The 15,596-nt window shown below is 31.8% G+C and overlaps 1 long non-coding RNA gene across 2 annotated transcripts in view; it reads left to right on the plus strand.

Moving 5' to 3' along the window:
* The window catches only part of LOC143059541 (uncharacterized), a 44,961-nt gene extending 29,827 nt beyond the window's left edge, over window positions 1–15,134 (plus strand). Inside the window, exons 1-5 of one of the 2 annotated variants that reach the window (XR_012973508.1) lie at window positions 3,701–3,847; window positions 4,127–4,776; window positions 8,002–8,119; window positions 10,886–11,036; window positions 12,770–15,134. This is a non-coding gene — a long non-coding RNA (uncharacterized LOC143059541). Of the gene's footprint in view, window positions 1–3,700; window positions 3,848–4,126; window positions 4,777–8,001; window positions 8,120–10,885; window positions 11,037–12,769 lie in introns of those variants that run through there. The other variant, XR_012973509.1, reaches the window with a different exon arrangement.
* The last annotated feature ends 462 nt before the right edge of the window (window positions 15,135–15,596 follow it).

The following is a 15,596-nucleotide window of genomic DNA, read 5'->3' on the forward strand; positions in this document are numbered from 1 at the left end:
TATTGATAGCCAACTTGTTGATAATATAGTTGAACGAGTTTCACATTTTTTGTGTTAATAACTTCTGTTGGTGAATTGAAGGCGCAAATATTGTAAGTTTCCTTTTTGGAGTTAAAGGCTGTTCGAGGAAATCTTTCGTTGTTATCAGCATTATCGTTATGTAATGCAAGTTCATTTTTTAAAAGGGAATAATTGTGTAACGGGACAGAATTGTAGAAACATCAAGACAGGTTTTTGACACTTTTTGTAAAAACTAGATTTTTTAGCGGGAAAAATATTTCTGGGCTTGTTGGTATTGAATGAATGACAAGGCAATATATTAAACGTTAAAAAAAATGTAGCAAGCATAACAATCATTTAAAACATGTTGCAGGTGTGTTTTTGAGATAACAATTTTATTTAAAAATTTATAGGTTGCCGTGGAAAAAAGTTTCAATAAATAATCCGATTTCCAATTTATCCACAACTTTAACAATTGTTCTTATTCATAGTTAAACCCCATATTACCCCAGGAACGAATGGTATGCAAAGACTTTTACAAACCATATGTTTATTATGTAGTTTATCATTAAACAGAAAGATAAAACAATACACCCCGTGGGTAAATTGAGGGAAAACAATACACCCAGTGGGTAAATTGAGGGATTAAACATAGATACAGCCTCGATTAACGTTGATAAAATGTGACACTACATGTATTACTTATTTTGCCTTAAGTTATTGGGTAATATTTATTGATTTTATTGATTACTAAACCATATGGCCCACTGAAGCACGTTGAAGAACGTTATTTTTCTAAGTGACCAAATTATGCAAGATCTATTACTTTCCTATTATTGAAATTTAAGTAGAGTTTTAAATCTTTGTGTAAACAAAGTAAATTATATACTGTGAACTTGGCATACAATGGCAACCCTCCACCTAACCTAACTGTGCTTCGCACTTTCATTATTAGAATCAATATAAGGTATACGATGACGAATAATTACAAGTTAAACATTGGCACATTTAAATCCCTGTCTTTAGTGATTCTGAAATAGATTTCTCGTGTTTCTTTAAGAATTTTTGATTCGATGATTAAGGAGTTAAACAGAAAGCCAAACTGTTTTTGTTTAGGATTTTCTTAAGTATCTACAAATCTGTCGTGATATTTGAAGCGTAGTCTAATGCACACTTGAGGGTATACATGTAGATGGGGTTTACAGAATAAAGAAAAAGTGGCAAAATGTCCAGTATAAAAGGGCAAAAAGCATAAAGATTAGATAGGTAACAAAGTAGAGAATTGAAAATAATTGTGCGCTTGAATATAGAGAATAGAGGTAAAATTAAAAAAAATATAGAAGAAAAGTGTTAAAATGTATAAAGAATAAAGAAATGAAAGACCTCCCATATAGACCCTCATACTTGACTTAAATAAATATGCCCCAATTTAAGACGTATTGGATCTAATTGTGACTGCCATATCTAATTATTGACTTGTTTAAGATTGATGGTTACTTGTAAAAGGCGGGAAATACCACGGAACATTCAAAACTCACAAGTCGAAAAGCGCTGACATCGTCATGAAAAAAAATACGACAAAAAACCCCAAGCAAATCCACTAAATACTACATAGAAAACCAAAGACTTCAGCAAACAACAAACCCAAATATGGAGGTGATCTTATGTGCTCTGGGAGATTTAGTTATTGTTGGTCTTCATCGCTGAGCAGACTGGTGCACACTTCTTAGCAAGTCTTCACGCTGTCCTTAGTACACTTAAAATAACTCTTTTAAGCCAATCAGTATTCAGTCTTTACCTCTCAGTGTAGACTAAAGAAACACTTGTTTGTGGTCAATTTGCCCTTGTGTGATATGAACGTTTTTTTTCTATTTTAGAAACATTCAAATAAGAAAATCAACTAGCATCCTATTTTGGAAACATCAAATTAGAAATTTAACTAGCATCAATTTTTCATCCCCTTAAATAAAAACATCATGATCAAGGGAACTAAGCTGAATTATCAAAAGGATGTCACACCGAAACCGCCTCTGATGCAGAATCTAAATGGTTTTGGTTTGTTTCACTGTTTGTATTTCAAAGTAAAAATGACGTCATTGGTTCAATTTCTATTGCCTGGCAAGTTTTGAACTTATCACCACATTTAGTGTACGCTTTAAAAATCATTTAAAAGAGAGGCAAACATACTAAAGAGACATTCAAACTCATGGTCATAAGTCGAAAAGAAACTGACAACGCCATGGCTAAAAATTAAAAAGACAAACAAACTACTGTAACAGTCTACCAACCATACCAACATAAAAAAATAAAGAATGAATAAAACACGAACCCACCGAAAACTCGGGGTACATTGTTTTGAAAGTGACTAAAATTGGGAATAAGAATGAACAAGTTTCCATAATCTTTTGTCCTATATCAAACATTTGTTAGTGAGCAAAAATGATAAAAAAGAAACAACAAATATCGTTTCAAGTGACTTATATGTAATATATCCTTTCTTTGAATTCTTTAATAGCGACCCTTCTCTATTTCATCTAATTTTCAATTAGGTAAAGCATTAGTCATAACATGGAAATAATATTTAAATACTACTTCCATGGTCATAATAAGTAAATTAATTTCTCTATGAAGGCTATATGTTATTGTGATTTTTACAAATAACTGATTACTATTTTCATCATATTTCAAATATATTTTTCAATCATTTCAATTTCAATTATGGGCTTTAAAGACTGGAATTCCTTTATGTCTCTACAATTAGTAGTTTTATCTAAACGGTCAGAGTTGTGTGCAAAATTCTTGACATTCTTTTACCAAGATATTGGTTTACGGTTTTTCGTTCAAATAAAAGGGACATAAACTATACGCTATAATTAGTAATCAAATAGTTCAAGTTTGTAATTATTTATCAGTTTGTTTAGAAAGCTTCATCGTTATTGTAAAATGTGGAACACCTTTCAATCTTCCATGCAGAGCAAGGACCGATAACTCTGCATGGAAGATTGTCACGCGATCTCCCAACGCACAGCCAATGGTTAAGTGGCAATGTGGACGGTCAAGGGTTTTTAAAGTGTCTTTGTTTAATGTGAATATGAACGTATCGTTGTTTTTACTTGCACTGAAATACAACGTTCCTTTACAATGTAGGTATAGCACAATGCGAGAAAATAGAAAAGTGCGGAAAAAAATAGCACAGTGCGAAGAAAATAGCAATGCAAAGAAGCAAAACACAGGATGGAGAAAATAGCATAGACCATTATTAACAATTTTGATAAAACACGATCAAAACTTAGGAATATAATTTCATGTCTTGTGAACTATATGTACATTGTACCTATCAAAATTTACCCTTGAAACACAAAACAAAAAATTACAATTTATCTGCTGTCTCCATTCAATCGTATACTTTTTGTTACCCTTTTCAATTCGTGTTTTGGTTCTATAATATCAACCTTTGCGATTGTTTGTATTGTATTGGCCCAAAATAGCCAAATATTCGGTGAAAGCGGGGTTTTCTACTTGAATTATTCCCAAACGATTTAGCCGAATAGGAGTGTCTATTTCAATTATATAAACACAGTTTTTAACCCGATTATAAGATACAAGTGAAACTCTTTAATCTATGACGAATACAATTCAGTGAGAAGATTTTATATAATACTAATAAACGGAGTTGTGTGACCAAGATTAATAGTTTAAATTATTTTGTCCTAATTATTGACATGATACAATGGCTTATAACTACTAGAAATAAAGTACATGTTTGCTATTTTTGCTTCACAACTTAGAAATTTCGATGTTGACACAAGTCTAAATTTTGACTGATTCAAAACTGTTTTTAAACAGGGTAACTATAGTTTTGTTTACTGGTTAAATTGACCATATATGTCTTACTTCAATTGGTGGAAGTATTTAACATGTGGATTTTGTTTGTAGTAATTTGTAAAAAAAAATAATTAATTAATGTAACTTTGTTATTGGTAGCTCTTTAATGTCTCTTGGTTGTGTGTTAGTGGGAATTTTATTAACACGTTGCTTTATATAAGTTTGCAGTATACATATAAATTAAAAACATGCCTTGTTTGTAACGAGCCTAGACTCTCATTTTGTTATTCTTATTTTTCAGTTGCTGCAATAGGTTTTTAAAATGGACACGGAACTCTGGACCATAAAAGACGTAGGTGCATACCTTGACGAAAATGATTTCAAACAATACAGGAAGCTGTTTTGTGAAGAAAATAAAATTGATGGAAGAGTGTTTCTATCGCTTACTGAAAATGATCTCAAGCAAGCACCTCTACAAATCTTGCCATTTGGAGATTTAAGAAGACTTTGCTTTCTCATTGAAAATCTAAGAGAAGAAAAACGCAATCGTGACCAGAAAACAAGTGATTCTCCATTTAAACAGACCTATTCGACATTCAATAATTACATCCAATCGGAACAATCTTCAACACGGTCTGGATTATCTTCCCCTTCCGGTGGAATTTCGATAACCGATTCTGATGACGATTCTTTTCAGATCAGAAAGAAACTGAAATTGGACCGACGAAAATTTGCACTATCTGTTTTATATATATTCTGTTCTCATTTTTTCTCGGGTTTTGCTGTGACGTATGCACAGGAACATTTGCCAGATAAAAAGAAATATCCGCCATTACCAGATATAATTCTAGACAATTTGCCGTTTATACCATGGGCTTATCGAGTGACAGAGGGAGCTATTTTTTTCCTTATTATAATCGGACTTATAATGTTGTTTTTCCATAAATACAGGTATTTTTTTTTTTATAATAATGCATTAATTATTTAGTTTTAACATATATATTTATAGTGGATTGGGAAACAAGTTATTGTAATTTATATTATTCCCTTTCCACTTTGGCGATACGAGTGCTACCTTGTAGCGGCATTAGTCTGCTCTTTTTTTAAATCTACAAGTGTGTCTTTTACGTGCAAGATATATTGCTCTCTCTCTGACCTAGGGCCAACCATTTATCATCCCCTTCCGACAGACTATCACCGTTTCTAAAGACCATTCTCGCAAATGATGTCAATGGAGAGCCGAACATTCAGTCCCTGAAATTTTCTCCATGGAACGGGTATCGAACCATGAACTTTTGTGTTAGTACTCCAATACGCTTACCGTTCAACCACGGCTCTCTTTTTGCATAATTTGGATATCTACAATACTCGAATGTGATTGGTCTGTTAGTTACTACTGGTTTACACTTCCGAATAGACCCTTAAGATGATGGAGTCGAACTACATTTGTAACATATGTAAATAACTACATTACATGTATATTTCATTATAAAACGTAATTTTGATTGGCTAAAGGCAATCTGAAATTAGCCTTCATTTTGGCAAAAGGAATTGTAACTTTCATGATCGCACGTACTTAAGCCTTTCACAATAAAGTGCACAGATATATGAATGAGAAACTTAATAGAAAACGTGTTTTCATGATCCTGTGACCGTGCACACATTTTTAGAATGAAGAGCTTATGTGTTTTATACAAAATGTAAATTTGGTCAACGTCCATAACATTATCCGAAGGATGACTTAAACTTTACCACGTTATTATTTCCTCAAAAACCTCGGCCTCAAATATTCGGGGAGGTAGATAACACACGTATCGGAAGTGGAATGAAATGGGTCAATAAAGTATAACCATGGAAAAGAAGGAGAAAATTCCCGGAAAAAAAGCGCGATTAGATTATCACTCTCTTTGAATTTTTCGAATAACTAAGGATTTTCTGATGCCAGGCATAGATTACCTTAGCTGTTTTTGGCAGAACTTTTTAGAATTGTGAATCCTCAATGCTCTTCAATTTGTACTTGTTTGGCTTTATATATTTTTTGATATGAGCGTCACTGATGAGTCTTATGTGGACGAGACGCGCGTCTGGCGTACTAGATTGTAGTCCTGGTGCCTTTGATAGCTGTTAAGGCATATATACTATAATTGGACTTAACGGAGTTTAAACGAATTTACAAATATACTACGATGATCTTAACCAGCGACAATTTATGTAAATTACACTGTTTGGGTTTCACTTTGAAGTACTGTTAGCGGCGTTAGGGTCTGAAATGGTGACATGTTTTCTGTTGACTGTTACCTTGTGAGCTAATCTAAAACATGTACAACGCAAATCCAACGCTGTTGAACATTAAGCGGCTATCAATCAATCAGTTAATATATTAGCAGTGAAGATATTGAAAAGTACATTGAAAAGATATACTCAAATCCAAGGGATTTCAGCTTGTTAACTGTACAAATATCTTATTGGGAAACACACTGTTTGAAACCACTGTCCTAATTTTTATAGTCAGGTTAAAGTTTATACAGTTTAAAACAAACATTCAATTTAAAGATTGTAAACCATTGAAAAGGAATACAATTTGTTTGTATAATATAATCTGACAAACAACTACGGAGAGAATCTCGGATTTCTTATTTAAACATTAGATAGAAAGAAAATACTTCAAGTGAAATTCTTGACCTCGATTATTTACTGATATCGGGTTACGTTGAAAGTTAAAATAAACATAAAAAAGACGCTTTTCTTTTATAATCGTTATGTACATGACGTTTCTCCTATTGCGCACTTGGGTGCAAGATGTAGGACTTGTTTCGTAATGATGATTCTTTTTTTAAACATTATATCATACATTCTGGCACGCCACGCTATTTTAGAAATCTTTTAAAAGAATATAGCTTTGACAGATATATATATATATATAAAACGTCTGAATAGTAGTCAACGATTTTCCCCACGAGGGCGCTGGATCGTTACGAGTAACGATACATGTACACAATAAATAAATTATATAAACGCCTAAAAAAGTGTACACAACAACTCCAAATACAAAAAAAGGTAACTATAAATGTAATTATTTAGAAATATTTCGGATAACAGATATCCTTCGTCAGTCAGATTCTGATGTTAAATGAATCATCTTTAAGTCTTCTTAAATTAAACTTTTACTAAATCTTGAAATTTATACAATAAAAAAAAAAAAAAAAAAAAAAAAAAAAAAAAAAAAAAAAAAAAAAAAAAAAACGAGCATCAGTTAAGACGCTTGCATCCTTCAGTGCTGTCTATTTGGTAATTTTACAGACGTTATCATGCTTATACATGTTATACCATCATAATTGTCGTTCCCGATTTTAGAATTTTGCTGGTTCAAATCGCACATTATTATTTGTATTTAAAGCATATATGTGAGCTCTCTGTTGTAAAAAGCCATATAACCTTTTTTTTTTTTTTTTTTTTTTTTTTTTTTTTTTTTTTTTTTATTATTGTATAAATTTCAAGATTTAGTGAAAGTTTAATTCAAGAAGACTTAAAGATGATTCATTTAACATCAGAATCTGACTGACGAAGGATATCTGTTATCCGAAATATTTCTAAATAATTACATTTATAGTTACCTTTTTTTTGTATTTGGAGTTGTTGTGTACACTTTTTTAGGCGTTTATATATATATATATATATATATATATATATATATATATATATATATATATATATATATATATATATATATATATAAAAGATTTAAGTGTACTAAGTTCAAATTCAGGGATGACAGTGCTGATAGAGTTTCCAATGAACATACAGAAATTGAATGAAATAACTCCATTTAGGGTATAAAGCGTCAAAGAAATTACCCCCCCACCAAAGGAAAATGAATAAAAATAAAATAAAAATAAAATAAATTAAAAAAATAAAAAATTCTATTAAATAAAAAGAAATTATTAACCGATCTGTAATAATATTAAGCTTTGGACTGATGTGCAACTTTAAAACTTGATACCAATGGCATGAATGACTTTGTTTGTCCAGTTTTCCTTTGTATCAAGACGACAATTAAAAAAGAAAAATCATTGTAAATGTTGACGATATGAACTTGCATTAACTTGTAATTTTACTAATGGATAAAATATATCCTTGGCGTGACACAATGATTTAACATTTCATTCTATTCTGTAGGTTTCTAGTGATTCAGCGAATAATGATTATAGCTGCCACAATCTACCTTCTACGATCCTTCTGTGTTATGTCTACAGCCATACCAATGCCACAGAAAGAATACAACTGTAATCGTATTGTAAGTATCGTCTGAATCTATACTCCATCGACAATCCTCGGTGAATCTGAATGTATGGAATCGGCCGAGTTGTGACGAATGAATCTTTACTCAGTCGGCAATCCTCGGATTACTCCGATAACCCTTCTGATGGTACGGAATCGGCCGAGTTGTGACGAATGAATCTTTACTCAATCGGCAATCCTCGGGTTAATCCGCTACTCTCCTTCTGAAGGTAAGGAATCGGCCGAGTTGTGACGAATGAATCTTTACTATTTACTGGTAAAAAAGGGGGTATTTGTTATAAACGTCGCTCGTTATTGATTGTCTTTTTGTTATTTTGTTATGCAATGTGAAATTTTTGATGTTGATGGTAGAACTAGATAGTCTCTTTTAAGTTTGTTCCTTTTTTGTTGTTGACTCGAGGTCGTTTTGATCAGGTATAATTTATTGCCAAGACAAATAGCTTTTGTTGTTGACCTTGGGTCGTTTTGATCCAGGTATATTGCCAAGACACATAGCTTTTGTTGTTGACTCGAGGTCGTTTTGATCCAGGTATATTGCCAAGACAAATAGCTTTTGTTGTTGACCTTGGGTCGTTTTGATCCAGGTATATTGCCAAGACACATAGCTTTTGTTGTTGACTCGGGGTTGTATTGATCCAGGTAAATTGCAGAGAAACATAGCTTTTGTTGTTGACCCGGGGTTGTTTGATCAAAGTAAATTGCCAAGACACATAGCTTTTGTTGTTGACTCGGGGTTGTATTGATCCAGGTATATTGCTAAGACACATAGCTTTTGTGTAAACCATTTGTTATCCTCTAGACGTCATACTTTGAAGTTGGTAAAAGGCTCACCAGACTTACCGATGCGGATTTTTGGGGCAGAGAGCCCGCCCCCTTTTTGTTGGAAACTTTTGATTGATTATTTAGCACGGTATCACTGATGCTGGACTTAAGCGAATTATGTCTTATGATAGTCTTAACCCCCAAACCTTAATAAAAATATCTGGATCCACCACTGGCAAATGTGAATATGTTTTATAATATACCGAATCATAATAAAGATTTCTATATCTAATATTTTGTATTGTGCTGTCTCTTTGACATATGCTTCTAATCATCTTTCACTTTATTCATATATGATTTAAATATTTTTTTCAATACAGATTAATATTTTTAAACTGTGTGATTTATTGCCATGTACTTTAAAAAAATGTTTTTATCTGATTATTAAAATTATAAACTATAACCTTAACGTTTAGTCACGTTTATAGTAACACAAGTCAATTCATTAAAAATAGGTTTAGGCGTAACCCGAATAATCCAGTCGTTATATTTCACTCCCTTCGATCGCTACATCAAGTTGAACTCTGGAGGACAATGACCCTAAAGACCGCTGAAATTATTCGAGTTAGTTTAGGCGTTCCTGTTGAGTGTCCAAATATGAAATAAAAATCGGACAAATAAAAGTATATGAATGAAATGTATTCAACAAGAGGAAAATTAATGTACTTTTACCATAATACTAAACATATTAGAATAAATGACCCCCTCCCTCCAATCCATTTGCACTACTATTTTACAGATGGGAAGTGAAGGTATAACACGAAATATTCGTTTTCTGCTGTGCGGTTTCATATACAAATTCTAACATTCAAATTTGAACTGATATAAAATAAAGATTACACTACTTCAAATTCATGTTCAGGGAATATTGCGATATAATAAATACTAAAAAAAAGAATAAATAAACGATTGTAAAAGAACTTTTCTCACGTCTTTGGTTAGAGTTGGTACCTGTATCAATTGTTCTCAAAGTCTGCCAGAAGACTCTGTAAAAGAATTGTCACAAATTTTTCTAGAATAGTTCTACCCTTGTACAGTTATATGATATTAGAAATTCAAAAGAATAAAGAAATATGTAAGATAAGTTTGTCCCCATTCAATGGTCGAATTAAGCAAATTGAAATCTATAAATTATAAAAGCGCTTAATAACACAATCGCAAATGCGAATAGCTTTCTAATCATAAATTAGAACAGTAAGTCGAGGAAGTAAACTTCGTTACTTTTTGTTATTAGGTTTTCCCTGAATGACATATTTTAGATAAAAGGATCAAATAGTAGATTAACACAGATCTGGTATTTTTCACATTGAAGGTTAAAAGTCAACATAAACTGAAATCTAAAAATCAAACCGTTATATACATTGTAAGCAGTACTTAGAGATTTGTTTTTATTTCATAAATAGTACTTAGAAGTATAAATAGAATATATTTCCTTTGAAACAATTATACTTGTTTATTACAGTGCAGTTGCGGATCCAAGGGAGATATTGTTCCGGGGGTTATAACTCCCTTTTTTGACGATCAATGCTTTTCAATGAGGACAAGTGGTTGGACCTCGTCCTCCCTTTATCCTGGATTAGAACTCCCTCTTTTAAAAATGTTTAGATCCGCCCCTGCAGGGTAAAATATTTGGAATGCAACATTACTGTATCAGTACGGAGATGATTACGACCTCGACTTTCGATAAGGTTACTATAAGTATAAACAGATAAATGATTATCAAAAACTGTTATAAAGATAGAACTGTAAGAATATGTTAGAATCAAGGCGCAATATCAAAGAACCAAACTTCCTTTTACCAAAACAAAACCAAACCCAACAACAACCGAAAACAAACAAACCGGCAAACAACAAATACAAAACAAAAACACAAAATCCTAGAAGATGTATCTTTATTAAATGAATGACCCACACTTAAGTGATTTCTAATTCTTTTCAGGAAGTAAAAGATGGCTGGGAGAGACTGTCACGTGTAGTACGGTTCTATGCAGCTATTGGTTTGAAGTCGAACGGAATTAAGACGTGTGGCGACTATGTGTTCAGCGGTCATACTGTTATAATGACTTTACTTGTGCTCAGTATTAATGAATGTAAGTAATATAAAAGATCAAGGTTGTTCAGTTGTCATACTGTCATAATGACTTTACTTGTGCTCAGTATCAATGAATGTAAGTAATCAAAAGGTCAAGGTTGTTCAGTGGTCATACTGTCATAATTACTTTACTTGTGCTTAGTATTAATTTATATAAGTAATTTAAAAGTCAAGGTTGTTCAGTTGTCATACTGTTATAATGCTTTTACTTGTGCTTAATTAGTAGCAATGAATGTAAGTACCCTAAAGGTCAAGGTTGTTCAGTGGTCGTACTGTTATAATGACTTTACTTGTGCTTAGTATCAATGAATTAAAGTAATCTAAAGGTCAAGGTTGTATAGTGGTTGTACTGTTATAATGACTTTACTTGTGCTTAGTATTAATGAAGTTAAGTTATTTAAAAAATCAAGGTCAAACATTTTATTGATATAAAATCCAAAATAAAATAATGACAAATACAAGACATATTGATTGATTGATTGCTAATGTTTAACGCATTTACAGCACAATTGGCTTTATCGTTATGTCAAGTTTCATTAGTGAAGGAATCGAGAATACCCGGAAAGAACCCCCCTCCCTTGAAGTTAAATTGTTGCTCCCTTATAGTATCACTGGAATACATGAATATGTCTCCTTGATATATCGTATTGAAAAATATACGGGGCTGATAATTTTTTAAGCTAGACGTGCGTTCTGTCTACTTTAGACTCGCCAGTGATGTTCGAATTACAAAGTTATAAGGCCAAATAAAGAAAAAAGCAGAAGAACATTGAAAACTCAAATTTCCAAATGGTTTTTCCAAATATACATGTAGCTGACTTATATAACTATAAGGTTCACCAAACAAAGATAATACATAAAAAAAGCATTTAATTATTGGTTAATGCTTAACTTTAGGCAGTAATATAAATATACCACATGAAGCTATATATGATGTATTTATTGATGGTATTAATAGCATTATTATACATTACATTTTGTAAATATTTATCTTTGTACGACTGGGTCACAATCTAAACATGTCTACCAGTTAGGACATCTTCATATTAATGTCAATATTTCGTTATCACAAATACAAGTCTGAGGTACAACGTGAAAAGACGCTGATAAGATAATAAGAGAGTATGACCGATATCTTCATGAGTTTTAACGGTCACCTAATTTTAAAAGTCGCCATTTTATAATGTAAAGAACTATAATTGATAATTCTATGGTTCAAAGTGTGGGAGGTAGAGAAGGGGTTTGCCCCCACCCCCCCTGACTCACCACAATAATGAAATGATTGATATCAGAATTATCAAGTATCAGAAATGTGATATTTAAACAATAAAACTACACTGAATATTTTGTAACCAGAATTTTAAATACGTTCATGTCATGGGTAGAAACTAAATGATTAATATGAAGCACATCGTTTACCTTAGATTGCAGTTATATTAAAATATAAACTAAAAGAACCAAGCCGCGGCGACTAATTACACACAAAAAACAAATACGGACAAAAATACGCGTTAAAGTATGATATTTTTAAAATAACTTTATTGTTATCAATTTCTGCTTCGCACTCAGAAAATGAGCGTTTGGGGATATGTGTTCAGAACCACAGTTGTATATTTTTCGAACTTTTAGTAGTATAATTCAATCTTTACATTTTACGCCACTCATTTATCAATTATATTGGCTTTATTAATTACAATGATTATAAGTAATATATTTATGATTTTTTTTCAGATACTCCTCGCAGTATGATTTGTTTACATACATTAAACTGGATAGTTGGTATTTTCGGAGTATTTTTCATTCTTCTAGGACATGGACATTATACACTGGACATACTATTGGCATTCTTCATTTCATCTAAACTTTTCTCATACCATCACACTATAGCAATCAATATGTCACTAATATCACGTGACACACATCGTATGAAGAAGTGTTTCCCGGTGCTATATTATTTTGAGCAAGACACGGACGGACATATTCCGAACGAGTACGAATGGCCGTTACCGAAGGTAAAGAAAGTCGAATCATTTTACAGTGATGTCAAATTTAGTTTTGGAAGTTATTTCAGTTCAAAATCGAAACAAGATGTGTAGTTTTAGCTGCTTGTTAAGGACATTACGGTTATATTTATAAAAACAGGATGGGATCAAATTTGTTAAATAAATATCCATGCAGCTTTATAAGGAACAACGGGAAGATCTATAATCCCAAAGCATAAATAAAGCTCTACACGTGCTATATGTCGAAGACAGGCGTACATGTACATGGACTTCAGAGAAATATCAGCGAAGACAAACAAATTTAATAACTTTAGAATCTAGTATCAAAAGCGTCGAAAGACTGAGTAGCTGAAACATATTAAACGAGGAAACAGCGAGTATTGAGATTAAGGATCCTCAGTTTGATGAACCTGAAAATGTACACAAATGTAGTGCTTTGAGATTATATTCTATCATTGGATTAGATGATTGCATTTTATTTTGTGAAATATGATTGCATTTTATTTTGTGAAATAAGTCACGACAACACGTGTATTATAAAAACGCACGACAACACGTGTGATTTCACAACTCACGACATTGCGTGTCATGTCAAAACTCAGCATGTCTTTTATCAGACTTATTAGAAATATCAGAAAATACATGTATAAGCCGTTTAAATACATTAAAACATTCCATGTTTAGTAGAATTTTTACAGAATTCTGGAAGTTTCCTTTTTCTCCTGGTGGTCACTGTTAAATTGCTGGTCCTCAATACATTTCTATTGCAAAATACAAATACTGCAGGCGTGGGTCCTTTGTAAAATTATGGTATCATTTCGAGAACTCTGATCTTTCACTACTCCATTCCAGAGTAGGTTTGAACGACCATCTATAGTCCGTAATTTTAACGGACGTTTTTGTTGAACTTGATTATGTTAATTAATTACATAAACATAAAATATGCATAATTTAATTTTAGTAACTAAAAATACAATGAAATTAATATGTTGATTTATAATAATCAAATAATTATTTTAAATGTATTTTTAAACACTATGTGTTTTGTACCGTTTGAACCGTCTTTTGTCTGGTTAATTGATTTGCCTGATTAGATAGAGGCTTTACGTTAGTTTAGTTGGACCAAAAACATATGTACCTGTATTTCAGTTCCTTCTTCTTACCCTGAACTGTGAAGCCTATTATTACTACCCCGAATTGTGAAGACTACCATAAAATGTGAAGCCTACCATGATATGTGAAGTCTGTCTGAAATGTTAAGCCTATCTTTACTCATGTTATGTAAATGTTTGGTTTGGCACCATGAACGTCAAGTCATTTTTGTGAACATTCCTACATATTGCATTTTTGTTTTGGCCAAGGAAAGTTCAAATACGTACAGTTTTTTTCATCGGTCTATGAATTGTTTGTGATAAATGAATATTTTTATTTGATCTACATATACACTGATATATATGTATATTATGTCAACTTATGTTTCGTATTGTGTTTTCTACCTCGCACCTAAATGCAATTGTGTGTTATAAATGACAGGAAATGTTACTGTTATGTTTGTTAAAGCATTCCAAATGGAATAAGTATAAAATTTAAAGTGAACCTTTCTAGTATTGTTAATAAACCCAAGTGGAATTCAATTATACATTATGGTCAAAATGAAAAATGGATATCACGAAAAAACGACTTCTTTCGGCAGCCTTTTTTCGGCAGCCTTTTTTTTCGGCAGCCTTTTTTAAATTTAGTTAGGATTTCGTTTGACTGAACTTTTTTTTTCTTGAAAAATATATATTTCTAATATTTTTTGTATTATATACAAATACAAATACGTTCAATATTTAAGATTTTGTTATAAAGGCATTTTTTTTAAAAGCTTTGCTGAAATCTATTTAAAGACCATATATATACATTTGTAATTATGTGAATGCACATTTAAATTTTTAATGCATGTGTGCAGTGTGCAAGCCAGCGCAATCATTATTTATTATCGTTCATAATCATTGGTTTTGACAATCATCTTTGTGCTATTCTAGTTATTTATGTTATAGATTATTTATTAATCAAACAAATATTTTATTAATAAAACACTTTTCAGTTTGTATTGTGTTTATGATTATTGCCCAAATAGGGGTATTATCTTTTCCGGTTTATAGTCCGTTCGTTCGTCCGTCTGTCCAGCTTCAGGTTTAATGTTTTGGTCAAGGTGGTTTTTGATGAATTTAAAGTCCAATCATTTTGAAACTAAGTCCACATATTCTCTATGATATATTAAGGTCTTTCTAATTTTAATGTAATCTTTTTACCCCAATTCCACGGTCCACTAAACATAAAGAATTATAGTACTATGGACACATTCTTTTTTCAAATAATTTAGACTGGCTTAATTTGTGTCAACCAGTTTTAATTCCAGCTTGTTCATGAGTCGTGTATGTAGACGAATTTCGCATCTAGTGGTACTAAAAACATGAGACTATTTTCGTAACAAAAAAAGACTTACGAAAAATCATGTGAGTTCAGTGTATTAACGAAAATATTTTTGGTAAAAGACAGACGAAAGATGC

This window comes from Mytilus galloprovincialis, chromosome 14 (genome assembly GCF_965363235.1).
Source record: "Mytilus galloprovincialis chromosome 14, xbMytGall1.hap1.1, whole genome shotgun sequence".
In the NCBI taxonomy this organism is placed as follows: Eukaryota; Metazoa; Mollusca; class Bivalvia; order Mytilida; family Mytilidae; genus Mytilus; species Mytilus galloprovincialis.